Here is a 19185-nt window from a genome sequence, read left to right on the forward strand (position 1 = left end):
GATTTTATTGTTGTAATTCAAGAGTACTCTAGACAGGAACTTGGTACTCAAGATAAATCCTGATGAAGTATTCTTGTCTCACCGGAGCAGAAGATTATGTTAAACATCTTCTGGCAACTATCAGAAAAATCCAAGAAGACTTCCAGTTTTGTACTCCATGTACTGCTTTTAATACTTTGCATATGTAAAGTTGATAGGATCATCTCTTATCCAAGGCACAACAGGCATTCAGAGTACTCTGGATACAATACAGTTGTCATTTCATCTGTGCACTCTCAAGTTTCAGTAGACCCCATCATATTTGTCATGAATCAAACATCTTTTGGTCCATAGAATTTCAAAGAATTTCATTATATTCTGAATTATTTTTATTTTCTTCCAAGTTGCAGTTTTCCATGTTCAATCATCCCAGAATAAAATGTTAGTAAAATAGCCTATTTTCTGAAAGCATGTCTGTAGTACAAAATCAAGGATGGCCATGTGCAGGAAAACCAAAAAATTATTTCAGAAATTCATCCCACGTGGTGGGTTAACACTTTTGTTAGTGTTGATATTGTGAAGAGAAACCTCCCTGAAATTTTTAATTTTTCCATTCAGGAATCTCAGTGCCCTTTTGTCATGCAATGAACCCCCTGACAGCCAGTGTATGAATCATCCTGGTAACGAATCCCACACTCCTTGCTATGAGGAGGAATGAGAGGACAGATGAAAATCTGAACAGTGGAGGTTCAAATCCTTGACGTGATTCTGGGCTGTTTCTCTAATGAGCCGTGCAAGGGTTTACCTGTCACTACCTCTGAGGAACTTGTGGAGCCCATGGGTTCCCTCATATCTCACCCTTGCCTCCAATGGCCAGAGCAAATGGAGACTATTTACCCCGTCAGGCTCACTCATGTCCTTATGAAATGTATGAGGAGGATGTGGGATCAAGGGACATGCTCCTCGCCTCTTCAGACCTAAACCCTGTTGTGTGCTTGTTCCTTTATTGATTCAATCACTGCCTTCACACTGCTTTGATTAAGGATCTAATCTAATCTCTTTCTAAAGTGAGTTTCTTAGTCATGCCCAGTGAGCTATTGAGGCAGACTACTCCAAGAAGGTGTTTGTTCATTTAAAGTAGAAGAAACATTTTCTTCTGGTTGTAAGAAGGATATGTGAGGAAGGTGGATGATGTAGCTGTTTTTTATTAGTTTCAGTTAATCATGGACCTAATAATAAGCATTTAAAATGTAACATCTTAACTCTTTGGATAAAAAAAAGTCACAGTTAGGAGGAGAGAGAAAAAGTCATCAGCTCTGATTAGACCAAGAGAAGCATATATGGTATGATGCAGTCTGATGCACTGAATTCTTAAAGGATGTTCAAATAATTCAATGCTCTGTTCAAAAATAACTGGCAGCAAACAGATTGTTGTCTCGTGTATTAGGCATAGGCATTTCAGGCTGAAATATCTCTTACCTGTGTCTCATCCTGACAGGTATTAAATGGGGGCAAAAGAAACAAAATTTTTACGTTTTAATTCAGAGGCACAGAAAATCAGAAAGCATTCCCAATTCTTGTCCTATGTGCACTTTGACTAATTCCAAGCCTGCAAGCATGCAGCAGATCACTTCTTTCAGTCAGTAATCAGTGAGCAGTTTACCAATACTCAGAAGTGGTAAGTCAGAACATAGGGTAAGTCAGAAGAATATGCCTCCCATCAAAGTGCTTTCCACTTCATCATTGCTAGGGTTAAAAAAAGAGGAGCTTGGGAAAATAATTCATGTCTACAACTTTTAGTGGAGATATTTAGAGTAAAAAGTGAGGTGCCTCTTCTTCTGCATCTGATTGTATATAGGTCAGATAGTCTACTTCTAATTTGATGTAGGTCTAGGATACGTTTATAGATATTATTTCAATGGGATAACTTAGCAATTACCAATACTCAACTATCTGTAAAATATTTTACAGCAGTGCTGCACAACTTTTTTACATTTTCTTCATATACTTTAGTAAGTCATTGCATCAGAGCTCTTTTCAAACTGCTTGTATCATGCTGAGGATATATGCAAAGAATTATATTAATCAGGAATGTTTTCTTGTGATCTTATCTATATTATAATATTTTATGGACACATGCATTGCTTCATGTATTACTGCATATGTTAGTACATAATAATAATACGTAATAATACAATATATTATACAGTGCCTTGCTAGTTTGGAAGCTATACAATAGTCTTCTGTGTTCACATTGTGAGGATCAACAGCTGGACACAGTATATGGTTCCAAGCTTTCCAGTCGTGGGACAAGAACTTCTGCAAAAAATCAGTATTTTTTTCTGTCAATACTTATATACAAGATTAAAAAAAATTTAAAATAGTTTCTCTGCTGTATAGGTTTATAGAGAAAATGTGGCAACAGAAAATGGGGTTTGTTCCTCCTGAGTACTACGCAGCAAACAACTAGAGATATAAATTGAATATGTTAGTTCAAAAGAAGTGAAATGAGCATTGACACATCCCCTTTCTGCTGAACTCTTTCACCTCGTTCTCTTCTTTTATTCCCACTTTATTTTTCTCTTTACCCTTCACATCATCTGGCAGAACGGATAGTAAATACCTTAAAGAAGGGACAGGAGTTTTTTTAAAAAGCTGCCCATTTAAGATTAAGAAAAAAAGTTCCACTACATTAGTTGGGGTTTTTACTACAAAATTTAGGATTATAGAAATACACATAAGAGATTGCAATGTTTATTAGCTAGGAATAGAGATAAGCATGTAAGTATTTTCCTGTCCTATGTAAGTAACATTCAAATAGCCTGTTATGCATGTTCTCATAACTGATTTATCTTATTTCATTTCATTTCATTTCATTTCATTTCATTTCATTTCATTTCATTTCATTTCATTTCATTCAAAATTTCCATAAGTTTACCAGTGTTGTATTTCATGTTTCCAAGATTTTTTTGTAATCTTTCTTGTAGTGGACTTGGCACCATTAGGTCTGCAGTTGGACTCAGTGATCTTAAAGGTTTTTTTTCAACCAAAATGATTCTATGATTCAATCATTTCTTTAAGTTCTTAAGACTTCTCTAATTTTTGGTTCTGGTGACATTCTGACAGTCTAGGTTAGCACATTGCCCTCACAAATATCTGTGTAGATGTCCGGTTTTCGGCTGTTTGAAGGGCCTGGAAAGGCCCGGAGTGGCCTTGGGGCAGCCCGCGTATCAAAGGACGAGAAGAGGCTTCAGTTCTTCTTTCGGTCTTTATGTTTATTAATTGTTTATCTAAAAGATTTTCTTTCGGCCCGACAGAGGTCTGCTCAGCAGCCAGCCATGAGCACACTGAGTAGCCCTCCGGACAGTCACCTATCTTTATACCCATGGTTACGTGTACAATATTTATCATTTTTCCCCAATCCTTTTTATTTTTATTGTCCGGTGCACTTTCAGTAATGACCAATCCCAAAGCGCCACCATCACCAAAGAAGATGGAGGAGAAGAAGAAGAAGAAGAAGGACAGGACACGCCCCAATTCCTCCATCTTACTTCTCTAAACCCCCCTGTACATAAATCCTAAACCCTGTGTCTCACCCTCTAATTAACTAATCCCTTCACCATTCACCCCGGTGAAATCCTCCTATCCTCATACAGGTGTCGTCTCCCGTGTAGGATCAAAGTCCAGCCACCAGACACTTCTGGCAACATTCCAGGACTCCCGAGCCCCCCAAGGGTGGTCTCGGTGACTCGGCACCTCAGTCCTGAGGTGCTGAGATCCCACATGTAGATAACTGATCTTTCATAGGCTTCTATAAAACCACTGAATCCTATCCTTGTTAAAAACACCTCACTGGTGTGAACAGAAATGATTAGACTTTGAATCAAAACAGTTTGCTCTTGATTCAAGTCCATCCAATAATCCATTTGATTAATTCTTAGAAATTCTCAAAGTCAATAGGCTGTTAAGAGCTTGATTTCTTACTGGGAATACAACTTTCCTTGAAAGTCTGAATGTAGTACTTAGAAAAAAATATATTCATGACATTATGTTGTGCAGAGCCAGACTGAGAAGAAATATCTTCTCATCAGTTTGCAGTCCCTCTAACTGAAAGTGACCAAGGGATAGAAACAGGATTCCTTAAATGTCCTTGGATATGGTGCTTAGTCAAATTAATAACCGAATGAATTGGAAAACCCTAAGAGAAATAAAATCTATTATCTTCTGGTTTGTTGTATAAATTAAAGATTTTGTTTCATGGTTTTGATAAAGACTTTCCTATATAAACACTACACATGAGAATAACCTTCCTTTGAGAAACCATGACAACCATTGCCAAGAGTCTGAGAAGATGGACAGTGCAGCATTTTCTTCTCAGATTTGGTATTCAAAAATGTTTTGATTTTAGAGAAATACAGAATTTTAAAATTTTGCTTGCAATAGGACACAGAGTAAATCCTTTTCCTTTGAGATAGAGTCAGGAAGCCAGAAATCAGCCTCCACATCCTTCCTGTATATCTTCTTTCCCTTCCACTCCACTCTGCTCTCTCCCCATTTGCTACATCTGAAGTTGCCTCCATGTCTCAAGGATAATTTCCTGATATTCACTAGCAAGGAGAATGTTTTTAAAATAACATCCTTCCACACATACCATGTGCACCTCACATGATCCATCCTACTTCAAAAGTACTCTTCCTTGATCACTCAGGACCTGCACAGAGCCAACACTGGGAGCAGAAATAGGGAACCTTTATGGCAGGGGTCTAATATAGGAGCAGGATATGTGAGCAGGAAATTTATTATAGCAGTGTTGTTGGTACAGTAAAAAGCCTGTGCTTGCTTATACTGGGCTAGATTTTCCTGCTCAGGTGCCTATTCCACTCTACAATTAAATGACTTTTTTTATTTATAAAGATAATAAGAAATTATAATAGTGACTGGTCTGTATTTTAATGCTTTTATTAAATTGATTGCATAGAAACAGAATATGGAGTTGGAAGCAATCAAGGAGAGAAGTGAAAAGACTGGTGGATAAAAAGGGCAAATTCTTTCCAAGCACTGAAATTTTCCATGAAAACACAGGGTGACATATCCCTGAGGCCGTCACCTGAGACACTAACCTAAAACTAGATCACTGTGAGAGAGACCTTGGTCCATCTAATGTGAGAAACATACAGTCTCATTTATGATACTTTTCTACCTGTTGGAATCCCTTTTCAGGAGGAAGGCAGGAAGCATAGAAGGTTTATTTGTGCCAGGTTGCTATTGCACTCTAAAATTTATCAGGTGCTTATCTATTCTTCACTGCCAGCAAAAGGAACAACTATAGCAAATGAATTAAAATGAAAAAAAAAAGGAAATAAAACAGTAAAAAAATCTGTGGTCAATTTTAATGATCTACTTTCCTCTTAATTAATTTTAATTTACATATTCATAGTGGAAATATAATGTCGTTAGCCAGTGTACTTGATCATAATATTCCTTTAATATTTTTTCTTTATTTTTCTATTCTTAATCTTGATGCTCTTGATAAGTGAGTAACATCCAACATGCTAAATTGGCATGAGATATGAAAGATATGAAAGTCCTTGTAGCCTCAGAACTGAAGCTGATAACTAGGTCAAGTATTTCAATAAATGCTGTGTCTAGATGAAATAATAAACATCAAAAAATTAATGTACATCCAAAATATGTTGATCTAAGGTTTCTGATAATCACTAATTAAGTAGACACTCCTACACATATTCTTGAAATAGTCTTCTCAAGGTGCTAATTAATAAGCACAAATCTCTTCTGACATATGTAGAAGCATTTAAAAAAATATGTTTCTAGCTTCCCATGAGACTTGAGCATTATGGCCAACTGGTTTCACCAAAAAAGACAATTTAATGTAGATCTGAAAGTAGAACTTTCCTATTTCATTATCAACATATTGTTAGCAAAAGCTGGGTTAGATTCTGATATACTTACTTGTGTAAGAGAAGCAATGTATATAATTTATGCTGCATATGAAAAAAACCCATTCTGAATTCAAACAAAACTCATTGGTGGATAAAAGTATCTCTTATCAGAGTTAAAAAATCAGATTCTTATATTTACTAAGGCTGAGATTATGACAGCTTGCTTACTCTGAGCATGTTTGTAAACATAGGCTCACAATTCACTGATGCACTGAATGAACAAATTCCACCTGGAAAAAACACCGGGTTCCATTCTGATCCCTGTTTCACCAGCTGATGGCCAGAAGGAAGGGGAGGGCATTATTCACACCAAGTCATCAGGTGGGGGTCATATCTGCAATGCCTGGGCTGAGAAGGATGCAAACCTTGCTTCAGGTGTCATCTGAGCAGGTTTAGGTGGGGTCCACAAGAACAGCACCAAATAATTTCCAGCAGAACGAGATACAAGGTGGGCGACACCAACAACTCACTGGTACCCCACTGGTACCCCAAAGGGTGAGGATGCCACAAGCACAGGTCTGGGATGCATGTGTGCTGGGGAAAGCCGCTCTGTACTTGCTAAGCCCAATCCCAGTGCTGCCATGATACCTCATCCCCTGGCAGAAGCTGATCTGTGGGTCATAATGTGTGCCCAGGCTTTGTCTACCTTGGCTTTTGCTTTAATAATAACAATAAAAATAGTACAGTAATAATTCACCATTAATAACAATATAAAATATTGAAAAATAGTAATATTCCCTATTCACATAAAAATGTCTGCACTGAATCAGACCAAAGGTTCTTTTACCCTCATGCTGTCTCCTGACACTGGTCTGGGCACATGCTTGGAGCTGTATAATCACTAGGACACATGCAGTAGATGTAAAGTTCACTAGGACCTACTCCAGCTCATTCCAGCTGGGAATTGGCCCACTATTGCTAAGCAGCCCACTGCAAACCTCCATGCTCTCTACATGAAATCTCACCACCTACTGAGTGTGCTATTTACATCTGGATCTAAACGTGCAATTTAATATTGCATACAAATTTCAAAGAAAAGCAACATCCAGAACTAACATGTTTCTGACAATTAGGCAGACTTTTAAATTTTTCTTCCCATGCAACTCCTAACTTTGTTCCATCTAGTTTGAGGATATGGTGCCTGTATAATAGACTGCCTTTAAAGCAAGAAAGAGCTTTGTCTTGTACTAAGTTTACATGTAAGTGTAAGATGTTGAGTGATGTGCAAGTTTTTTACAGGGCTCAAACGTCAAGTCTCTGCTCACCAGCAAACATTACACTTGTATTACAAAAGCCAGTGATGAGAATAACAATCATGATCTCAGCCAAGAGAATTGATTAGTGTAGGATAGCACCACACACAAAGCTGTTTAGCACATTACTGCAGGCATAAATGTTACTTCAGCCTTTGCAAGGAAATACTTGCCCAAACAATTCACAGGTAATGTCCTAGATATCAAAAGAAGATGTTGCAGTACTGACATTTATTCTTACATATGAATATGAATATTTCATGATCAAGCAGATTAAAACATGTCTTAAGGAATCATTCTGAGCTGTTTACTACTAAATTCCCTGCTAAATCAAAGCTGCATTTCTATACTGTTTTGGTACAGAATATAGTAAATATATTTAAATCAACCAAATCAGGACATACATAGCATTTGTTCAACTAAACTATTTAACAATGGTGAGAAAAAGTAGTAGTTGTGTGGAATTAATATAACGAGTTGTTGTTGCTAACTATTAAAATAGCTGCAAACTAATTTTCCAGCAATTCTTTCATGCTCAGAAGAACAAGCTGAGTTTGAGAACAAGAAAAAAATTGATTGTTTTTGAGAGTCTCGTATAAGTTAACTCAAGCACCACCCCCTCCCCACCTTCCTCTGTTTGTCCTCACTTCACCTCTGAATCATCTGTTCAATCTGCCCTTTCTCCATCATGCTGTGCTGAACTCATTGCTTCAGTCATATGAAATGGGAAGCTGGGAGACAGAAATGGTTTGCGCAATGTTTCCCATTCAGAAACGGTAAAATGAAAACGATAGGAAAGGACGTCAGTTGCCCGATTATACACAGAGGGACGTGTCCTTTCAATGAGCTGGGCTTACAAGTAAGAACCAAAGACTTGGTTTTGAAGAAAAAATGTATTTTTTACTCTAATGGTGCAAGGTCTTGATTCAACAGAAACAGCCTAATACTCAACATGTTCTTCATATTATGCTTGCTTTTGAGTAACAGGTGAGCTGGAGTCTCTGCACACACAGCATCCATTAGGGAGTTTTTGTGCACCTGCAGCATTTTTGTGCTCATTTATAAAGAGCTGCCTTACCTTGTTGCAAACTCCCAAGAAGAGCCAGTAGAACACAGTGGGAGGCAGGCAGTGCCAGGGATAAAGGCGTGAGTGTCTCCCAGCAGGGCATCTCCCAGGCCATTTAGCAGCTCTCCTGTAAGTAAAACAGATTTTAAAACCCTGCCACCATACCAATTGTGGCTATCTCCTAAACCCAAACATTTCAGGGAGTATATAGTTTGCATTTGTCCTTCAAAGCTCTTGACATGACAAAGATCTAGTTACTAGTTCCAGGTAGACTTGCACGTTGTGGCAGCTTTAACTTCTTTTCCAGGAAATGGAAGAGAGTGATTCTTCCTCTCAGCTGGGCATTTAATGATTTTGACATTAACTTGGGTTCATTGCTTTCCTTCAAGTATTTTGCATTCTTTACTTCTAGATAATTGTTCATCAGGGCAATTATAGAAAACAGCACAGCCTGGACCCCCAAAGTAGTGAAAATTCAATATTTTAAATTAAATCCACACCAACTGTGAGGCCTCATCTCCTTGAAAATTAAAATCACAGCTCCTTCTTTCATGTTGTTTTTATCAAATCAGCATTTAGGGACTGAAAGAATTTTTTATACTAGTCTATTTGACTTTGAGGGTGGAATTGCCAACTGCTGAAGCAAGAGATTCCTAACCCAGAGCAATTTCTCTTCAAAGTAGGAATTTTAGAAAAAGATTTTCATTAATAGATTCTTACTCATGCTAAATGTGAGCATTTCAGGATGTTGAAGAAACTCCTAGAGCACAAAAGCAAAGAAGAGAGATGGGCTTCTGGAATCTGCTTGCCATTCAGCTGAAAAACCCCCAACTAATGATTGTGAATTTGATATCTCATAAAACATTGCAATATTTTTCTTTGCTTCTCACAAAATTAAGCAATAGGTTCTACACCACAGAGGCAAACATAGGTAGAGATCAACAAGTATTGAGAAGCCATGCAGGATAAGTATTAGGCATTGGTTATCTAATTAAATATTATGGCTATTGATGAATGTTAATGGAAAAATCAGAAGAATTATTACTTTTTGTTCTTTTTACTATCACATTATAACAAAACCAAATCCTATTATATAGGAAATTTCCTTCTGGTCAAAGAATTTAATGTTAATAACAATTCATGCAGCAGAAAGATATAAAATTCACTATGAAGAATAAATGATGGTACTAAGCAGAAATTGTTTATATTAATTTGCTTTTATGACTTCACACTGACTCAAATACAGGTAATTTCAATGTACTATGACAGAAAAATGAAAACAATGATGATCCTTTATATACTCTGTGTCACATGGTCTGATTCTTGCGGCTGTCCGTTACAGGAGCTGGACTTCGATGATCTTTGTGGCTCCCTTCCTAATCAGGATATTCTACTGTATGATTCTCCATTTTCTAAAACACGGTATTAGAATCTCTATGTTATAAAAAAGTTATTAGCCTGCAAAAAATTCTATTTTTCTCTTCATCACAAATAGAAATAAACTACCCATGGCAAATATGGCTGGTGTAGTGCAGGCTTTTTTCTGACCTAAACAGCTGGCTGCAAGATGTATACAGTTGATATAGATATAGATATATAAAATAACAGAAACACATTATTACTTACACTCCACTAACCAAAACCTCTAAAAGGATTGCCAGGGACATGGTTTTTACTCATAATTTTGTTATTTGAAGAGCCATTTGATGAGAACGGGTAGTGGTTTCTGATATATAGTATTCCAGGCCAATAAGGAAAAAGACCAGCACCACCACAAAAAACCCAGAAAAATGTGGAGCACAGAATTAAAGTAAAATTTAAAATAATTCCGTATGTTTTAGAAAATGTACATTTACATGCAAAGTACTTTTAGTTGTTTAATTTGAGACTCGGATACAGGCATCACTTATGGTGTCTATGGACAAAAACTGAAAAGAAACCGAATTTTTTGTTACCTTTGTTCCAGAATGTTTTTCCAAAGCATTCCAAAATGCTTTGGTACAGCGATCAAAAGTAGGTGTGCATGAATATCTCAGTGCATCATTTGACCTTTGATTATCACATTGTTTATTTCTCTTCTAAATGACATTCCTTCTTTGTTAAATGACATTTATCCTCCAGTCCCATGTGGGTTAGCTGGACCACTTTGTAAAACTTCAGTGCCATTACTGAAAGCAGAGTAAATAATGAGGAAAATGGAATGTGCGTGCCAGTCCCCTCGACAAGAGTGAGGAATGCAGACTTGCAGGGCTTAGCTGGCCCTGCTGCAGATTGTCCCTGTGAAGGGAGGAGCCTGGTGTCAGAGGACATGTCTGTAGGGCACAGCAGGTAAAGCAGACAATATTGCTTGAATGAGAGAAGTGCTGTAAGTTTCTCTTCAATATTTGTCAGGAGCAATGCTGGAAACGTGGCCTTCCAGTTGCCATGGTTACAAGCAGACTTTCATACAGACTGGTAACAAAAAAGTGCCCTCCAGTTATTTGTTGCCTGTTTCACACGTTCCCCACTTTTCATAATGATTTATTCCAATTGCCTAGCACTTCTTATAGAAATATTCATCACCGTCTGGGGCTCAGTTTTTCATTCTTCTTCAGCTTCCACTAATAATTCAGGACATCGAAGAACTGGAACAAATAGTAATGTTTTAACTTTTTTTTTTTTAATACAGCAATTGCCTGGATATTCATAAGTTAATTTTGTATAAAATTTAGTGTTTAAGACAGGATTTCAGCCATATGTGACTTTTCTTTTTCCTTTTTCCCCCTATACATAAATATGCTAAGTAATTAGCAAATTAATCTCCTCATGTAGCTTTTCAAAATTGTTTTTCAGCCTCTGTGCCTACTATAGAGCACACAGACAAGGCTGAAAACCAAAGTGAGAGCTGAATTAACTATTTCCAGTTCACAAAATTAAAAAACTTCAAAAACATAAACTAGGAGAAGTAATTGAAACTTTGGTTTTTCCTAGAGCCGTTGTAATGATCTACCATATGTACTATAACGAGGGAAAGTATCACAAGGTCTGTATCATCATTTTAAGCATATAGGAAGGCTATAAGCTTTTTCAGATAAGTGGATTTTGTTCCCTAACTTGGTCCCTGGACTGAACATTTACCCTGGACAGAAGAAATTCTGTGACTCTGGGATCATTCTCTGTGGTGCTCCCATTGGTATAGCTTGAGAAAGAAAAGGTACTGCCTGACAGTCAAGATTCAGATTTTTCATGAGCATTCCATTGCACTGAGTGGCTAAAGCTACAGAAACCATTCAGGTAACATCAGGTCAACTTCAAGCCATGACCACCTCATGAGCAAACTGTGTCTTCCCATGCACGTAACTTGTCCCAGGAGAGAGTGACTGGGTAAGGTACTTCCTCTCTGTTCCTTCAAATGCAATGCAGATTTGTCAAAAAGGGGCTTCTGGCACTGAGAGACCCAGGGAGAGCTATTTAAAGTCCTCAACGTGTATCTTCACTGACAACCCTTCAGTACCACTCAACATGCAATCTACTATCCGTAATTGTCTCTCGACTTCAGTAGTTGAACATCTGTCTGCTGGGGATAATAGCACTTTTAAAGTTAATCTGTATTTGCACAGCCTCTACAGAAGCTGTTTATCAAAGCTTATTAGATGCTTGAATTGCTGAGTCTGTCATACGGTTTTTATTTTTCTTTAATTATTAACAATATAGCAAGTAATTTCCTTAGCAGAAAGAAGTCCCCTCTGTATTATTATAATTTTATAATAGATGCAATAGCAAGTCTTCGTAATTTGGCAGTGTCCTTCTACATGTTTTAAACACTTCCTTCACAGCAGGTTTTTGTTTTCATGAAAAACAGTCTTTCCCACTCCATTCTTTCCCGACACTCTTTCCAGTGCAGATAAATGCTTGTTGGTGTGGAAAAGCACAGTATATTGAAGTTATCACAGTCATACCCTGGGCAGAGTTCAAGGTGAATCAGCAGATCACTTTTTGGGGGGAAACATGAGGATCTCCATGCAATCCAGCAGCCATTGCATATGCCAGTGCCTGTGGGTAAACAGAGGCACAAGGCCAGAATGGGAAGGGGATTTTGATCCAATCCTTCGAGGATAAATGGCCACTACAGGGGATAAACATGAAGCCAGGTCCTTCCACTTACACATGAAAACAAATTATCAAAGGGAAAGCTTTCAGTCTGGGCTTGCTCTGCATAAGTTCACACCAGTAATTAGACACTGGTGCATTTTGAACAGGTCTGGGTTTTCACATAGTGTTTTGAATTCCTTTCTCATCTTCTTACCATCTTATTTTTCTCTCAACATAGTCTCAACTTCCATGCTAAATAAAGTTCATTAAATTCATCATTTCTGCAAGGGTTTGTGACTATTCAAGTTTTATGTCATTATTTGAATTGAAAAGAAAATTATGATTATTATTGTTACTTTGTTATTATTATTATTACCCCTGAAGAGAGAAATGGCTTTAGTATTGCCAAGGATGGCCGGGAACATAAATTTCAGGAAGCCAAAAGGACTCCTATGAAATCTCAACTAGATTTTAAAGATGCTATTTTTGTAGGGAGCAATGTCAGTATTGCTGCCTGTCCCATCCAAGGAACAAGTTTCACTACTGGAACAGATGACAGCAGGCAGGCAAATGACAGCAGTGTGATGCCCTGTATTGCAAAAATCAAATCTTCTGTTTGATGCGTAGATTTTGAGGCAGCTCCAGAAAACTAGCCTTTATTTTTCAGCATTTCTATTTTTTATTTTGGACATCTATGGCTTCCAATTTCTTTCTTGATCTATTTTTCCATCAGTATTTAACACCTTCTGAAAAGAAGGTTGATTAGATGATTTTTAAAATATCGACCGAAGAAACCTTTGACCTAGTCAAACAGGCAGTGTATTATTAACACATAAAGATGGTTATTCTCGGTCGTTCAGACTGAGTCTTGAAGTAGAAGGAACATGAAAATAACTAATCCATATTTCTTTTTCCAAGAGCTGTGTGATTTAAGAGGTCTTCTCACTTTTGTCCAGACATTGACAAAATGGCAGTGTCTACTCAATCCTGTCTTACCAGAGGGGAGGAGTTATCAAGACGTTCTTTGAATACAGACACAATAACAAATTATCAGGAGGAAAACTTGTGAAGTTGCTGTCAAAGTTCTCCAGTAGATACTGGTAAACTAAAGGCTGCTCTGCATTAATAATGGATGTGCAGAGTGCCTTTCATTTACCACAAGTGTGTGAAATTATCATGAGATTACACATGAACTTTTCAGGAAATATCTTACATGATTCCAAATTCATGTTTGATTCAACTTCTTGATTGTGGTAGTTAGACCCACATGAAAATTTAATAGGGCTTTCCTAAGGAAAATGATTGTCAATGTGATGCTGTCCCTGTATTTCATGTGAGTTAATGCTTTTATCTTCTGATAGCTAAATGATTAACTCCTGTCCTTGGTATGCTGCTTGTATGTGCTGGCTGACCTTTAAAACATCAACAAGAATTTCAAACCCACTCCTTATTAATACAACTCACACTTCAACTAGAAATGAGCTGAAGCAATTTATACTTATGGCAGAAGGTGACATACATTTTCCTGCTACAGAGTTTCCAAAATATTTCAGAGACATCTGTGAAGCTTTTTTGTATCATTTCCCTGCATTTTTTTTCCTGTCTTGGTGCTAATCAACACACCTTTCAGTGTGCAAGGAACAGCAGAAAGCAAAGATAGATGGAAACAGAAAAAAAAAGAAAAAGAATAATATCTAGTAACACCAATAATGGAGAAATTGCAGCCGTAGCTGGGAAAAGGACATCAGATTTTACAAGAATTTAAAGTTTTTCTTTGTTTGATAAGTTAGGCAGTTGCATATCTGAAGAGCTGGGAAAAAAAATCCAAAATGAGGGAAGGCTGAAAGACAATGTTGGGAATTGCAAACAGAAGAAAATAATATATGTCAAGTTTTGGACAACTTAGACACCTTAATGACTTTCATTTTCAGTCACTCTTAAATAAAAATAAGGGAATGTTAATACAATGGTTTTCTATTCATCATGCATAATAAACAAAATCATTTAAGATTCAGATATCTCAGGTTTGCAAATTAGTTCTCATGGTGAGTCAGAAGGCAGTGACCAAAGCAAAATTATCATATGAACCGATGCAAGAATGTGGTAAATCCTTCACAATGCTCATAAATCACAAGGATTATTGCTGCACCTATTTCCCTGAACTTTTGTTCTTTCAAGTAATTTGATTCATCTCAGTCACCCTGCAGCTACTTCACCGGTAAAAAGTACCTGAAATTCCAGGGAATTTTTTATTCTGTGTTTGTGCATGGGAGCTATACGCAAGCACATAAGTGTGAATGTGGAGATTGCTTACAGCAACCCCACTGCTCATCACTCAGTCACTTGGTGTTTCCAAGCTTGGACAACCACAGGCCAAAGAAAAGACAACTCCATGATCAAAAAGTAGAAATCCTTGCTCAATACAAGCAAGGAACAACACAAGCAATGTCAACAAGTCATTCCACATAGAGAAAAAGAGTGTTTGTGTCCCCCCATACATCACCAGTCACTACTGTTCAAGTGTAATCTCATTCCAGTTTCTTTCCTTGTGATTGGTAATCTGTGAGCAAAAAATTCTATGCTCCGGTCAAACAGAACATAGCAGGGGTAGGGATGCAGAGTGACAGGTAAGGGTTTAAAAGAGGGGAAAATGAATTAATCTTGGGGTCAGTTTGCCAAATCTGAAAGTATGCAATCTAAAAAGTGTATTTACGGAAAAGAAGCTATTTGTGACAAAGCTTTCCAATGCAGATGAATATTTTGAATCTATAAAAAAGAAACAGAACTCAAAGTGCGGCAACTCGAAACTAAGCATATTTACTGTTCTTTGAATTTGGATTTCAGTATTTTGTAAAGATTTGTCTTCTAATAAGTGACTAGGGAGGAAAAATTTTCTTCAAATACCACTGCTTCCACTGCTATTAATAATGAGGATTTTTAATGTAGATAATGAATATGGAAATCTTTGTTACAAATATTTCCATGCAAGAAAAAAATGTATTGAGTTTTTTTTTTGGTTTTGAATTCTGATCCCAAAATGTGACTAGATACAACTTTCCTTTTCTTTCTCCTCAATTTTTCCCTTCTGACCTCATATGAGAACAAGATAGAGAAAAGATATCAAGACGTGGTAAAGATATAGAGTGGTAAATCACCAGCCATCCAATCTGACAAACAAAGTCGCCTGAAATTGAAGGCTATTTACTTACAACCTCTGTTTAAAAAGAAGAAAATGTACAAGTCTTCCCTTCTCCCACTGCCCACACTAGAAAAACCTTGATTTATATAACAATATTTTTTCCTGGTTTTCTTAACCCTTCTTTCCTTTGCGCATTATAAATCCTCAGAAATTTTTCACAAATTTATCACAAATTTTTCATTAAAACAAGCAGTCACAGTAGGATGTCATGTGGTGTTTGATATTCATCCATGATCAGTGGAACCAGCATGTGCCTTTTCAGTGATTTCAATCAGCCCTCCATCAAAGCCCCATGAAAGCAACTGCTTTCATTTATACACTTTGTGATAAAAATTAAGCTAAACTTACATCTTAATAATGGTATGAATAAAACAGATTACAAAATCCTGCAGAGGCAGTCTGTCAGTTTTAGAGATCCTTTGATGGCTACATTAGTTACACCTTTGCTTCTGATCTGACAGCATGCTTAAACAATCATGGCTTATCCACATTCACTGCAAGTAACCCAAGGTAAGACCTTAAGTCTTTGGAAAAATCCATATGGGAGCAGCACTCCCCAAAGTTGAAATGAATAAATCAAACACTTTTTAAAATAGTGTTGAGATACACTTGAGAATTGAATTTGTTAGTTCTCAAAAAATCAATTCCACAGTCTTTAGGAAAATACATCTGTTTTAATTAGTTATGTAACTTCTTCATTATGTCCCTGTGTATCAGAACAACATGAAAGGAACAGGAGCAAGGAGTGTGCAGAATAATAAGAGGTGCTGGGACTACAATACACTTTTGAATAATTTGGCAGGTCTCTGTGCTTGGTAATGACAAACACAGGAACAGACATTATCCAGCCAGCTGCAGCAATATGGCAAGTTGCTTTATGAAGGTAAGTTTCATATGAGCAAAATCAGAGCAACAGCCCAGAGTATTATTTTAACCCACTAATGCAGGAACAAGGAAGTTCTTTAAACAAGTTCCTATTTTTGCATTTTTTTTCAAATAATCACTGCTTTTAGGAAGAAATTTCAAAATCCTTGCACTTACTTGGAAACAAGGTACCCATCATGTCCTCCTTTTGTTGGGTTTCTTGTACCCTCCACTATTTTAGTGTTTCTTCTCTCTCTTTTTTTTTTTTTTTTTTTTTTTGTTTTGGTCTTGTTTTGTTTTGATTTTGGTTTTGTTAATTTGTTTGGGTGTTTTGGTTTTTTTTGATTGGTTGGGGTTTGTTTGGGTTTGTTTTTTGCTTTTCCTGGGGAATGAAAGGAACAATCTAGCCCTGAGTACTGCAGATGAAAGACAAACGCATGGGCGTGGGGAGATAATTTTCACTGCTCCTTTTCACAGTAAGGCTGCTGTGCCCTTATGCCCCATATTTCACATTGATGGGAGGTGTACTCGGGTACAGACAACTTTACAGCAGGGGTGAACCAGGGGTTGTGCTGGCAGCATTGAAAAGGGGAATGGACAGTCTACTCTAAAGGAGTGAGCATGGTGGTCACACAAGCAGAGGGAATAGCACTAATCCCCATGAACTCTAAATACCATTCATGCAAACTGTGAGGGAATTGCTGCCTGCCTATATTCTTAGTGCCTGCCAGATGTGTAATGAACACACTGCTCATAGACCCTACCTATTCAGCTCTGCTCAGTCTTTGGAAATACCAATATACAGAGTCCCATCCTTTCTGTGCAGACTTTTCAGTGATATGGTTTAAGTAATAACAAATGCTCATGACCCTGAAAACAACCAGACTCTGCCCACTAGGGATCTTCTTTGTTACTAATTGATTTTCTATTCCAACCAAAATGGGAAGGATATAATTTAGAGAAATCTGCTGTGGTGTTTTTTTTTTTTTATGCCAGTGATGTTTTGTGCTTTTAAAAAAATTTTATTAATAATCATGAAGAAATTAGTGAATTCCAAATTGAAAAAAAAACCTGTGAAAATTCACAGCATTTTATGGTATACATTTTGAAATGAAACACTCATAGGAAGTATTTCCTTAATTTCTCCTTCTGAACCAAAACTTCATGCCAGTTTTGGCCAGTCTCACTAAATTGCAAAACTATCCTAGCTCTGCTGTTTTTTTCCCTTGTAAACCTGCAATTCATTAAAATATTTGGCTCAGCTGCAACTCTAGTTTAATTTCACAGAACCAGGAGGAGAGACATAAATGTGCATAGGTTGTAGTTTAATCAGTTTTAGAAAAGGACATTTCCATGTAAGGTCCTTGTTCTCACTGCTGGAAGCTGGAAGGGTTACACAGAAGTAACAATGAGTCAATAGGGAAGAGATATGACTGTCTGTACCTGGGAGTTTTTATACAGCGAAAAAGCTGAAAGAAAAAGCTCTTTTTTCAGATATTTTAATTGTTATGCAGAGTTTTTAAAATATATTAAAAGGAAATTTCGAGGCAGTGTTACTGTTTGGTTTGTAATTGCAATTATTGTTTAAGAACGATACCACTTGTCAGCACTCTCATCCAGTAAAGCATGATATTGAAAACAGCTACACAAAATAAGCACATGGGGTAGATTGTAATAGATTGCAGGGCCCTCAGCTTAGTCTAAATAAGGCAATAAAATTTAGGCAACATTTTTCATTCAAGTCAGACAATTGTCATGTTTATTGAATGCAGAAATTACTTAAAATTCTTCCTAGAGATCTGAAGGAGTTCTTGCACTCAGAAATTTCACATGACAGTACCATTTTTCTTAAATCTCCCAGGCCCTTTGTAATAGCTTACTTTCACTCTGAAGAGAAAAATAGCTTTCTGGCTAGTTACTCTTCACATTGCTGATAAATTGCAAACTGATTTGACAATTACTCTGAATTACAGATAGACGTGTCAAACAGATCACTTAGAAACTGATCAAGAGCAAGTTAAAGTGTCAGGATGTAAAATAGAATTAATTAAAACTGGGAAATCGCTGTAGATTTTTTTCCTATGAATAATTGTTACTCTGACTACATAAGAATAAAAAAAGCCTCAGTACATCAAAAGTATATATCTCCATTTTTAAAAAACAATACTCTACTATTTAGAGGGCTAAGAATACTTTTCAAACAAATGATTTTGTGCACCAGTTCCTCATTGTGCATCTCTCTTCATGAACCCTCATTTACCTTGAAAATTCTCTCAAGTCCTCCAACTGGCAATCTGTCAAACTCAGGAGCTAACCTACCATCCTTGCAGGATCTAGGAAAGCTAATAGCTATCCTCCTCACTTAACAGATTTGTTCACACTCTGGTACTTGCTTTTTGATTGGCTTAAATAGTTAAATAGTTGTTCTGGGATGAGGTTTGAAAGTTGCCACCTTGGTACAGTGTTTTTATTAAAACTCTTGGTAGCTGAGTATCAACAGGGTACAGAAACTTAATTATGCTTTCAAAGCCAAAGCTGGTCCCCATGGAGACCCTTTTGCTGCAACAGCTTTAGCAACACATATTAGCTAGATAAATACAGCTAATGGAGCAGTCAGTCTACTGCTTTGTGAAGGATCTGTATTCAGATAAAGTAGTTGTTTTAAATAGTTGCATATATTAATGTGTAGTTGCACACACACATTTTTGTATATGTTAATCATATTAATATTATATGATTAAATATTCAGACATTTCCTTGCACTGTTTTTGGGCTCAGGTGTAAGGATTCAGT

This window comes from Zonotrichia leucophrys, chromosome 2 (genome assembly GCF_028769735.1).
Source record: "Zonotrichia leucophrys gambelii isolate GWCS_2022_RI chromosome 2, RI_Zleu_2.0, whole genome shotgun sequence".
Classification (NCBI taxonomy): Eukaryota; Metazoa; Chordata; class Aves; order Passeriformes; family Passerellidae; genus Zonotrichia; species Zonotrichia leucophrys.